A 12,809-nucleotide genomic window follows, 5' to 3' on the forward strand; every position below is an offset into this window, starting at 1 on the left:
CACGCTCGGCTGCTGTCAGAGTTTGGGTCGGCCTGGTTTTGATTTGCTTTGTTGGTTTTTCCTGCTGTTTCCTTTTTCTCGTCTCTGTCTGCTCGGCTACAGCGAATATAAAACACACTGAAGCCGCTTCCATTACAGCTGCCAGCGTATAGTGCGGCGTCTCGCTCCGATTTCACGCCTTTCATACATATAGAAATGTGTCACCGTGACTCAATCACACGCAACACGAGATAAGCTGGGAACGTGCACACACACACACACACACACACATTGTGTTGCATGTTAGAGCAGGCAGCAGCACTAATGATGTGTGCAGATCACGGGCCAATCAGGTCGCAGCTCTGTCACATTTATTCTCATACACTGCATTATGTCATAAAACTGAACCTCAGTGGATCAATAACAGACTGATTGTTTTTAATCAGATGTGTCTCTAAAATCACATTATTTCCATTTTTATTAGTTCAGTTGATTAGACTGTATCCTGCACGCTGTAAAAAAGCAGCTTCATCTGGTCCAAATTACAGCACCAATGAGTTTGATGGGACCTATAAGATGAGACCACATTACCCCAGATTTGGTAAAAACGTCGTTTTCTCTTTGAAAACTATAATAATGATGTTAGTAGGTCTCACGGGCCTCGGCAGTCGTGCCACTGATCATACGCTGGATAATATGAAGTATTAAGAACATATTTTTATCACTTATTAGACCAAATCCTCGGTGAAATGAAGCTCTTGTCCTGACAGTAACAGGTCAGTGCAACCACATCAGCACAGCTGGAAACACGTCTGGGAACCAAACAGCAGAACGAGTGTGAGAGTGAACGAGGGAACTATTTTCAGCCTCTGGACAAACCCTCCAAACACAAAGTATGCACTGTTTTTTCTCTGCTCGCTTCTCAGCTGAAAGTCCTGTGATAAACGCTGATACATGCCATGATGCTTTAGATTCTGCAACTTAAATGTTTTTAAGCCCCAAAGATTTCAAGGAAAATTATTGAAAAAGCACTAAACTCCAACTCGCCCTCGTTCACTTCAAAGGCCTGAAATGTGGAAAACATCCACAGAGTGAAGGCAAACTTTGCATGACTTCATCAGATGTGCTAAATCTGCTGTACAGAAACATCACCTAACATCTTCCTAACTTTCTGTTTCCACTCCCCTAACTCCCAACCGGTCGCAGCGGATGACCCCGCTCCCTGAGCCGGATTCTGCCGGGAGTTTTTCCTTCCCACTGTTGCCAAGTGCTTGCTCATAGAGGGTCGTCTGACTGTTTGGGTTTTACGCTACAGTATAAAGCACATTGTTGTGGTTTGGCTTTATATAAATGAACTGTCAGTCGACTGCATAGCAACACATTTAACTGCTGAATGTCTTGTGTAAAACAATATGTAAGAACTCTGAGAACGTTTCAGATTCATACACAGAGCTGAATTTTCCTCCCACAACTGGAATATGAAGACCTGAAAACTCCCGCTGTCTGTCAGCGAGCGGCCGACTCGGCCCAGATGTTGGAAAAATATCAGATGTCTGTGTTTCATTCCTTTAAATCTTATTCATCAGCAGCAGGGGAACGTGACGGGGAGCTCTCTATCACGTCCCAACATTTGTTTGTGATTTGAGCTTTTTTTTTTCCTCGAGTTAATCTCTCGAACTCGAGCTCTGTAAAGCTGCAAGGAGAGTGTGCACTCGATAACCTCACCTGCACATCCCGGTTTGTGCGGCGTCAGAATCCATGTGGGAACTAACGGGAAGCAGCTTTCAGTGCAGTGCGGTCGGAAAGGTCTGTTCCTCCCGTCTGGAGGAAACGGTTTTCCTCGACTTCTTGAACCACTTTAGCTTCGGGAGCCTGTTTTATAGCTGTGCTCTTCTTGCTTGGACAGCTCACTGAGTAATGTTGCTCACTTAAGTCCGACGTTGTTTTAAATGTACCTCACGCTGTGTGACCTCAGCTTGATACATTTAACACTAGAAGTCCCAGGCTTTTCTAACCCTCTGTCAGCCAAGTGGAAGCTAACTTGGCTAGTCTGTTAGCATCAATTCATATGTAAATTGGGTCGTTACCTGAGAATTGTGGAGGGGAGTGGGGGTGTGTGAATGATTGCGGATTTCTAACTGCAAACTGCCTCTTTGTTTGTGTGTGGGGAGGGGGAACTGCTAAAAGCTGTGAACTTCATTTTGTGTTCGTCCTGATGTATTCTCAATCATCCAGGAAAATAAATCTCCAAAAGATTTATTGATAAAAACAGTACAAAAAACCCAAAAAATATTTCTACAAAAACAACCATTTGTACACATATTTACAGATACTAATAAAAGTGAGTGAGTACATTTCAATCACTCACAATCCTGGCACTGCCATGGTATCTGTAGTCTGCATTTACCACATGTGTATCTGTAGCAGTGAACACATCGAACAGTGGCATGATTGTTCTTGCATTTGTGTTTGACCTGACACGTGGCTCTTTTTCCAGGGCTAGGTGTGGAGGGTTGTGTCCGAAGCAACTGTTCTTTTCTTGCCTTCTTCCCAGCCATATGAGAGTTAGCCAACTCTCTTGCAAACTCCACCAGGAAGTCCACACGTCTTTCCTGCGTCCCGGTGCATGCTTGATACAGCACATGTGCATTCAGTGCTGCCATGTCAATCATGTTATAGGACCGTGTACTCCCGCACCATCTGGTCCATCACATCCACGCCACACTTTGTGGTGTTGTAAAGGGCGACAGTGTTTGGCTTCCTTTTGGTGGTGTTATCAGTCTGAACCACGCTGTGCATGCTGCTAAGAATATAGACTGTCTTCTTCCGTTTGGCTGCATACGCCGTCAGCGTGGCAGCAGAGGTTGAAAACACCTAAGAAATAAGATAAATTGTTATTTCCATAGCACTTTTACACACAATGAAACACATAAACATAGAACCACAAAAGACCTGCAGCCTACCTGAGTGGTGAATTCATTGCGATTTGTGTATCTAGCGGATTGAGGAATTTCCCGGCGAATCTTGTTGACTGTGCCGAGGATGGTGGTTTTCCGTCTAAGAAGTTTTTGCGCAAGTGAAAGTGATGTGAAGAAATTGTCCGTGGTAACATTTCTGCCCTTGTCTAGGAATGGTTCCATCAGCCTCATCACTACATTTTCAGACAGTCTCTCCCCACTGGGACGATTGGGGTCCTTGCCAAGATATGTGAGGACATTGCAAATGTACTTGGATTTTAGGTCGCAGGCCACCCAAAACTTGATCCCAAACTTGTCAGGTTTACTTGCAATATACTGCAGGAAACAGCACCGAGTCTTTGATCTTGATCAAAGATCTTGATCTTGCGGGGGGTTACTAGGGTTCCATCACTACGTGACTGCTGGTCAGCAAACCTGGGAAACCCACAGATCATTGGAACTATGCCGCGTAACCGCTTCCAAGACATCATGCAACACCTATGCTTTGATGACAGGTCCACCCGCAGTGATCGAGCAAAGACTGATAGGTTCGCTGCAGTTTCCAGTGTGTGGGGATCATTTGTCACCAACTGCATCACGTGCTACAACCCTGGTCTACATATCACCGTTGATGAACAGCTCTTCCCATCAAAGACTCGGTGCTATTTCCTGCAGTATATTGCAAGTAAACCTGACAAGTTTGGGATCAAGTTTTGGGTGGCCTGCGACCTAAAATCCAAGTACATTTGCAATGTCCTCACATATCTTGGCAAGGACCCCAATCGTCCCAGTGGGGAGAGACTGTCTGAAAATGTAGTGATGAGGCTGATGGAACCATTCCTAGACAAGGGCAGAAATGTTACCACGGACAATTTCTTCACATCACTTTCACTTGCGCAAAAACTTCTTAGACGGAAAACCACCATCCTCGGCACAGTCAACAAGATTCGCCGGGAAATTCCTCAATCCGCTAGATACACAAATCGCAATGAATTCACCACTCGGGTAGGCTGCAGGTCTTTTGTGGTTCTATGTTTATGTGTTTCATTGTGTGTAAAAGTGCTATGGAAATAACAATTTATCTTATTTCTTAGGTGTTTTCAACCTCTGCTGCCACGCTGATGGCGTATGCGGCCAAACGGAAGAAGACAGTCTATATTCTTAGCACCATGCACAGCGTGGTTCAGACTGATAACACCACCAAAAGGAAGCCAAACACTGTCACCCTTTACAACACCACAAAGTGTGACGTGGATGTGATGGACCAGATGGTGCGGGAGTACACGGTCCGCAGAGGAACACGGCGCTGGCCAGTTGCCGTGTTCTATAACATGATTGACATGGCAGCACTGAATGCACATGTGCTGTATCAAGCATGCAACGGGACGCAGGAAAGACGGGTGGACTTCCTGGTGGAGTTTGCAAGAGAGTTGGCTAACTCTCATATGGCTGGGAAGAAGGCAAGAAAAGAACAGTTGCTTCGGACACAACCCTCCACACCTAGCCCTGGAAAAAGAGCCATGTGTCAGGTCAAACACAAATGCAAGAACAATCATGCCACTGTGCGATGTGTTCACTGCTACAGATACACATGTGGTAAATGCAGACTACAGATACCATAGCAGTGCCAGGATTGTGAGTGATTGCTGAAAATGTTGAAATGTACTCACTCACTTTTTATTGTTATTTGTAAATGTGTGTACAAATGGTTGTTTTTTTATTTTTATTTTTGTACTGTTTTATTAATAAATCTCAGCAACAAAGGAAATACACCCATGTGTGTTGATTTCTCCCTAAGGCAAACTGAAACACAAGTTTCCTTGTGGCTCAGGAAACTAACCACTCCAAGTGGTTCAGCATGGCCCCACCTTATTTACATAACAAAAGCAGCTGTTCACAGGTGATTAAGGATATTAGCTAAAAGCCTACCAGCCATTTGGCTCGACGGTGGGTTTTATAGGTAGAAAAGCCAAATGGCTCTTCTCTGGGACTTCTAGTGTTAAACCGCCGTACGGTTCTGCAGGCACTTTAGCCTCATTAATGCTTTTATATGACGCAAATGGTACTCGAGTGGTTTTCTGCCTTTTTTTTTTTTTTTTTTTTTAACCATTTACGATAAATTATGTCACGTTAGGTGACGTTAAAGTTGATGGGAAGTTTCTCGTCAGACGCTCAGCACCTTCTGATGTTGACAGAAATGTATCTGTTGTATATGTGAGGACGAGCTGCCGGCATTTTCTGACTGGCTTCAGACGGCTTTTCTGCGACGTCACTGCAGCTACGTTTCCATGTTCTTTCTGTGCTAACTTTTATTTTAAATTCCTCCCACCATCCAAATATTAGTTAGCATGCACGGATGTTAATAGATTGGCGACACATCCAGGGTATGCCATACACTGTAGGCTAAGATAGCTAATAGCTGGGTGGCCTGTTGCTCCCCCTTTCTGTCAAAGATGCCTAATTTTAAATAACTCTACAGTGAGCAACTTTTTATGAAGAGGAAAATTACCTGGAGGCCAAAACAGGGTCTGAATCAGGCTGTAAACATGTTTATTTCTGCTTCAAACATGGCGGTGTACGGGGAGTGACTCGCAGCTGGAGCCTCTAGTGGGAGTTAGAGGAACTGCAGTTTTTAGTACTTTTTCTTTTCCCTGCATTTTGCAGCTCTTCAGGTTCCTGCTTGGTATCAAAAAGTCAACACCACCTAACAGAGGTCCAAGAAACATCTGAAGAGTTGCCCAGGAAGAACTATGTAGTCTATACATAACTGTATACCACTACAGGTAATAGCTAGGTCGCTAATGCATCGTGGCCGTGTTTTCTCTTTAACAGTGGCTCGCTCGTGTCGGTGTTTGACCTCCTCCCATGAATGCTAAATAGGACAGTGACAGTCGGGCGGAGCAGTGGCTTCAATATTTGATTATGAGAGGACTGAAGAGGCTGCGAGGACTTCCTTTACTCCATTAACTATTGTGGAAGGAAGAATTGGAGCAGCTGTCAGTTTAATGACCAGCTGAGCCTGCTCTGTCAGTCTGTGCTGTGTACACCTGTACACCTGTCCCGCTGCTGTGGTCGGTAACACTGAGCAGGAACAGAGTACACGATGCAGACAAGCTGCAGTTACAGACGTGGAGGCAGCAAACACACTGCCCCGTCCTCTGTCCTCTGTGAGGAACCGAGAGCCGCCATCTGCCCGCGGGGAAACGGCATGCTGGGACCCCATGTGGCGCCCTGGCGTGGAGCGCAGCCACGCCGTCTGATGACAGCTTCTGATCCACAATAAGATAAAAATACTTATTTTTCCATTAGATGATGATGCTGCTGCTGCGGGGTAGCGCTGAAGGGTGTAATCGGTTTTGGCGCAGGGAAAACAAAGCTGGACTCCTCCTCCTCCTCCTCCCGTCCCTCTCTCCTCGTATCTGTGTCTGCAGACGTGACGTCCCAGCAGGCCGAGCGCCGTCTGACTCATTCTTTGTGTGCCAGCTAAAAACATCTCGACACACTTTCTGGTTTTCCTGGTCACCAGCTCTGCTCCACTGTACTCTGCCCTGTGGAGGGAATAACGGGGCTTTCCTTCCTCTTCCTCTGCTGATTTCTGTGTTTAATGTTTCTAACTGAGCGGCAGGCGGAGCAGCAAACATACGTCTGTAACAGTCATCAGGCTGTGAGTGTGTCCGTGTCACCTTCAAGGCTGTGAATGTCAAACAGCAGGCTGATGACGAACGATTGGTCTGCTCACAGGCAGTCGTCTGATTGGTCGGACGTTCTCTCTGTAGAAACACGACACCACACTGATTAGTATGTTAGTCGGGGTTTACCTGCCTGTAAAGCAACGTGATGCAGCTGTTGACAAATAAAACTGGGTTGAACTAATGATTGGGTCCTGGACACAGACTGTATATAAAAGATGGACACAGGCAGCGGGTTTGGAATAAATATCCCCAAAATGTTGATTTTAACTTATTAAAATGTAAATGTTTCATGTAAATTTGTAAAAATGTAAATAGCTACACTGAGTTGACTTAATTTATTCAAATATTTATTTATTTTATATATTTTTGTTGCTTTTTTACTCAAAATCTGAATTTCATGTTTGAGGGTGAAGAAAAAGTGTAGTTCTGGAGCTGTGCTGATGTATGCAGACGACTACACACAGTTGTTTCTGCAGATGCATGTAGTCGGTCTCCAACAGGCTCATTTCATGTTTGTAGCGTTCAATTTTGTCTCATAATTGTATGAAAACATTTGTTTAGTCAAACAACACATCTACAAGAAGGTTTCCCTGTTTCAGACTCTGCAGCTTGAGAGAGAAAGTTCGCTGTTTAATGAATGTCATCAAAAATCCAGCTGGCTGTTTGTTCGTTTCTTTAAAAAGTCTTAATCTGCTGAACTTTATTGACATCAGTGCCAAACGTGTGCTGCTGCTCTCCTCCTGCTGTCCAGCTGTAGTTCTAGTTGCTCTGCATTAGCTTCATTAAACCGTGTGACGGTCGGGACGTTATAATCAGGTTCAGCTTATTTTAAGTGCCACAGTAAGAAGTTAAAGTTTTGAGAAGAAGCGGGCTAATACAGGCCTGCAGTGCGTCTCTTGTGGTGGATGAAGAGGCAGAACAAAAGCTGATTTAAGACAGATATTGTAATTTTCGAGCAGTTCCTCCCACTCAGCAGGCCCCACTGCTGCTAAATGATCCACCCACATTAACTCTGGGAGTCGGTGCAGCTTATTTCCAGATTTCCTTTAGGAGCGAGCCAGCGTTGCTGCTGCTGCTGCTGCAGCATTATTTCTGGAGAGCACAATATTGCTTCTTGGCTGCTCGACAAAGGAAAGTCAGAGTGAAACGAGTCGCTGTGATGACTGCTCCTCTCAGCGTAGCAGACTCTTCCTTTTACTGTCGCTGCAGGTCATTCAGGACGACTTAAAGATTTTTACAACCGTAATTTTCTCTGACTAAATCCTGGATGTTTAGTCTGGATCGCTCCACTGAGAATCAAACCCACAACCTTGGCAAGAAAGCTGTTTTTCCTGTCTTATTACGGGTACAAAGTTAATCTACAGTCAGTTAATTCCACTGAAACGACTGCAAATGGCCGCCTCTGTTTTGGCCTCTTACTCTGTTACTGACAGGAAGTCGATTAGATGATTTATTTAAAATGTTTCTAAAGATTGTAAAAGTCATGCATGAACCAACAGAAGAATCAAACTGTGACTCATAAAGTCAAAAATCAGTTTCTAATGAATAATATGCAGTCTTTTTGTTGGGATTTTAAAGCATATTGCTTTCATGACATTTCAAGTCTCAGCATTATTATTAGGTAGCAAACTGAAAACGTATGTTTGCGAGTAGCGTTACTCCATTGGAGAGGAGTCGGAAGGCTGGAACCAACAATTATCTTGACTATCACGACATCTAACATGTTTGAAACTGTTAACAGCTCTGATTTCCTTCAGCCTGTTTCAGCTGCTGCTGCCTCTGCAGCCTGCTTTGCAACCCACCGCCCACCAAACTTAAACATGAAGCACTGCAGATAAAGACAACAAGCTGCTTTTGGATAAAGTGTTCAAACTGATTATTCAGTGCATCAAATATCAGAATGTGTTACAAAAAATATTTTATTCTGTCTCCAAAACTGGAAATTATTCAATACAATTTAATACCGGTGGATTTTCAGTACTTTGTAATTTGAGGACCGACTCCGGCGCTGTTTACAATCCCCTGTCAGTTAATAAGCTGTTAGTTTCATCTCTGTAGAGCTGGCTGGTTTCTGGGTACCTTCAGAAATAATGGTCGAAATGTGTGTTTGAGGTCAGTAGGACTCTGTCACAAACGTTTTGTTCTTCGGCTAATTACGAGGTTAATCCGGCCATGTAGATAAGCTCTCATTATTACAAGAGTCACAATTAATAAGGTGGAAAATGGTAATTACAGGATAAGGAAGTCATACTTAGAAGCGAAACTTGGTTATTTTTTCGGATGTTATTCCACAGACGAGAGTCCGTTCTCAGATTTAAGATGACTGGGAACTGTTCCTTCAACCTGTCAATGTCAAAAATCTCTGTTTAGCTCCATTAACTGGACTAATCCTCCTCCTCTCTCTTCTCTTCCATGTCTGCTCTGTTCCCGTCGTGCCGTTCATCCATTCAGGTAAGAAACTTTTATTCATTTGCTAAAACCACCAAAACGTCCACAAAAAGTGATCGAGAGGCCGGCCGTCCTCGTGTGTATGTTTGGGTGTGTTTGGATGGAGCTGGGCCAAAATCTTATCGCTGACGATTACATCCGAGGCTCTTTGAAGTCCGCTGAATTCCAGTGAAAGCTGAGGGTGTTGAGTTATTTGGGAAAATGTTTGGACAGATTTCTGTAGGTCTTTTATCGCGTTCTGCTCGAGCTGCTGTCATGTGATCGAGAAATGTTACGTAATGGAAATATTTTCAGGAAACATACCAGACCCAGATGCTTTTCTTTTTTTCTGTTGGACTACGGGGGGTTAAATGTCGTGTTCTGCTGCTGCTCAAATCTAATTTTCAGGTTATTATTATAGGTTGTGAACATTAATTAAGCTGTCATTCAAAGGTGTGTTTACCTGCCTACTCAACAAGCAGACAGTGATTACAGATCTGAATTTATTTATAACTCTTAATAACATACCTTATTTTGTTTTCTTGCATCAGTGCTACTTGACAGGAGCTATTCTTCCCGGGAAAAAAAAAATAAACCTGTGGCACCACCAGTGGCAGTGAGCTCATAATGCAAATCCATACCAGCATTACCAGCAAAACATGGCTGAAGGGCTTCAACCGTATGTGTGAAACTTATATGTGAAAGACACAAGAGTTTGTGGCAAATAAAGGCCTGACTTTTCATTCACAGAAACCCTGCAGGTTGTTGAGTTATAGGACAAAATGAACCTTGAGAATGAAAAATAAAACACATGAAAAACTTTTTAACGTCCATCAAGTCAATTCTTCTACTGTTAGCAGTCGGATGCTAAACAGGCATTCAGAAACTGAACGACTTTCCAGCAAAGTCCCACACTTTTGTTTTGGCAGAGCTGCTTTAGTCCGGTGTTCCAGAACAAAGATTCTCTGAAAGTGGTCGATGTTAATCTGACTTGCTCTTAACATTAGATCGTGGGTGTTAAGAAGTATGCCTAATGTTAGAAACTAGCTACTAGCTGGCTAACTAATGGAGTCTTTTACTACAGTACTGCAGTCAGTTCGCCTTTAGTGGAGGTTGTAATGTTTTTGAGTTGACACTATTTAACATACCCATTGATTTAGCTTCATGGCCATTTTTGGAGGTGGCAGTTTGTTCTTAGTGAGAACTGTTTCTAATGTGGACGAACCAGCTGTTCTGTTCTTAGAAACTCTTCTAACGTCTTATTTCTGACGCACTCGGCAGGTTTATTGCTGAGGTTCCAAGGAACTATGCAGTCGAGTTTAAAGCAGTTTGGAGTTGTTGACTCTAGACTGTTAGTGTGATTCAGCGCTATATAAATAAAACTGACTCTAAAGTTATAAGAGAAACATTAAGGGCAGTACTCTTGAATGTATAAGTGCATAAGTTCAAAAGCAAGATGCTAAAGATAAGTGGAAGGCAAAATACTCTAGAAAGCAAAAGTCTAGAATGTTATCAGAGTTTAATCAACGACGAGATTCTAGAACTTTTACGAAGATGGAAAAGTAATTCTAGACATTAGTAAAAGGCAAACTTGTAGAACATGGTCACAAATCAAAGTGTGTTAAACTGATATCTGCAACAGTTTAACACTTTGAAATTTGGTTGTTGCCGTCACTGTATCTGACACTTGGTTGCTGATGGACTTTCCGGACTCTAGTTATCTGGTGTAGATAACCCGTCTGTATAGTTTCAACCCCGTCACATATCAGTCAGCAGTACCTTTGGCTACATAGATTATCACTTTAATCTCAATGGCTCAACGATTATAGATCTGATCTGTAAGTTGATTGGTTTAGCTCGGTCCCATCCACTTAAGTGTCACCAAAGGTTATTTTGTCTGTATTTGCATAACTGATGTGAGTTCATTGAATTAATCGTGTAAGTCTCTGGTTGCTAGATGGTTATGGTATTCATCTCTTGTGTATAGACCTCTTAGGATGTATGATCACAACATTGTCACAAAAGACGGGCAGCTGCCACTGTTGTAGTGAGGGTATAGGCCAGATAGATGGTCAACAGCAGCACATAGTGTTGTCTCCAGATTGGTCACACAGTTGTGTCAACACAGCAGTTCAACTGAAAATGGAAACTTATACTTGTGAATGAAGGATCGCTGGATTAGAAAGTATTAGCTTTACATAAGTTCAGCTAATACTCGGATTTGCTGTATTTCCACTGTAGTCAGATTACATCGGGCTCTCAGGTTGTATTCCGTCACTGTTTAGCTTGTTTTTTCTTTTTATGCTGGTTGTGATGCAGTTTTTCAGTGAGCACTGCTGTTGCATACTGAGCTGTATGAGTGAGTCAGTCGTGAGCCTTTGACTTTTTAATTTACAGTTTCTCTATCCTCTGTTTCCCCTTAGACTATTTTTGTGCTCGCCTTTGCTTTCTGTTGAATATCTCAGTTCAGTTTCATTTCCAGGCAGTGCTCCTGAACACCAAACTGGATGTTACTGGATAAATGCAGCACAGAGATATCATTCATTGCATCAAACCAGCTATATTTAAAAAATGACTGGCGTAGCTCACGTTTAGATTGACTGCAGCTGGAAGGTTCACACGAGCTCTTAGATCTGTCCAGTTTGCTTCTGTTGTTCTTTTAGTGTTTGTGTTGCTCTGTGAGATTTCCTCGTTTGCACTCTAAGTGTGTGTTGCAGTGTCTTTAAGGGCCCGTCCCTCCTGCAGTGCCGTGTTATTAAACTGCAGATCTGTTCACCAGTATCGACCAGAAGAAACACGTCCAGCTGTTTTCAGATTCTGTGCCTTTAGAAGCAAGAGTGTCTTTATTGGTGTGATGGGTCCAGTCTGCAGCCCTGCTGGGAGCACTGGAAAACAAGTTCATATAATGGATCAGATAGAAACAGTAAGAGGCTGAATGTCACTGTAAAGTATAGCTGGAGGCGTCTGACTCACGGAGAAGGGACAGCTCATGAATGGCGAGACGTGGGGGGCACCTAACTACATTTGTTTTACTTTTGATGACGTCGTGCACGTGCAAAATGTGAGCTGAGAAAAGGTCACGAGAAAACTTTAAATAGAATAAAACAGGTTATATTTTTTCCAAGCAGCCAAACTGGAGAGGCTAAACTTTGATTTCCTTCCATCAGTTTATCACGTTTCCACCATCTAAGCAGGTCTGGGCCACAGACATGCCCACACCTTACTCTGTCGTGTTATGGGGAACGCCAAGGTGTTCCTGAACCAGCTGAGAGACATAATCTGTCCAGGATGGTGCCCAGGGGTCTCTCCCAAGAGGGACATGCCCAAAGCACCTCACCTAGAGGCATCCAGGACACATCCTAATCAGAAATCCAAATATATCTTCGGTGGAGTCCCTCCACTGATTTCAGACTGAGAACCGTGGGCTCAGACTTGGAGGTGCTAATTGAAACTCAGCTGCAGGCTGCCCAGTGTGAGCTGAAGGTCATTGCTCCATGAAGACAACAGGAACACATCATCTGCAAAAAGCAGATGTCTTTTGCCTTCCTCTCGAGCTTCTGTTTTCCCAGATGGACAATATCTCATGTCAGAATTGTAGCCTACAGCTCAGCTTTTTGTCTGCTGGGCCCTTTAATAAATTGAAAGTTTCCAATTTATAGAAAGGCGAGGACACAGATGTCCTCTGCTGTTTGTGTGCTCTGAGCAGCAGCAGCAGTTTCAGGCATTTAAGCCGAGCCATAAACAAAGTAAAGTG

At 43.5% G+C, this 12,809-nt stretch overlaps 1 protein-coding gene across 5 annotated transcripts in view; it reads left to right on the forward strand.

Annotated features, from left to right (window-relative positions):
• Window positions 1-12,809, forward strand: part of dbn1 (drebrin 1) — a 128,084-nt gene that overhangs the window by 56,481 nt on the left and 58,794 nt on the right. The window contains exon 1 of one of the 5 annotated variants that reach the window (XM_063488621.1): window positions 9,060-9,079. The exons of the other annotated variants lie outside the window; for them this stretch is intronic. The gene's annotated coding sequence lies outside the window, so the exon portion shown is untranslated. Of the gene's footprint in view, window positions 1-9,059; window positions 9,080-12,809 lie in introns of those variants that run through there. 5 annotated transcript variants of the gene reach the window in all.

The sequence above is a fragment of the Pelmatolapia mariae genome, linkage group LG10_11 (assembly GCF_036321145.2).
Source record: "Pelmatolapia mariae isolate MD_Pm_ZW linkage group LG10_11, Pm_UMD_F_2, whole genome shotgun sequence".
Taxonomy (NCBI): domain Eukaryota; kingdom Metazoa; phylum Chordata; class Actinopteri; order Cichliformes; family Cichlidae; genus Pelmatolapia; species Pelmatolapia mariae.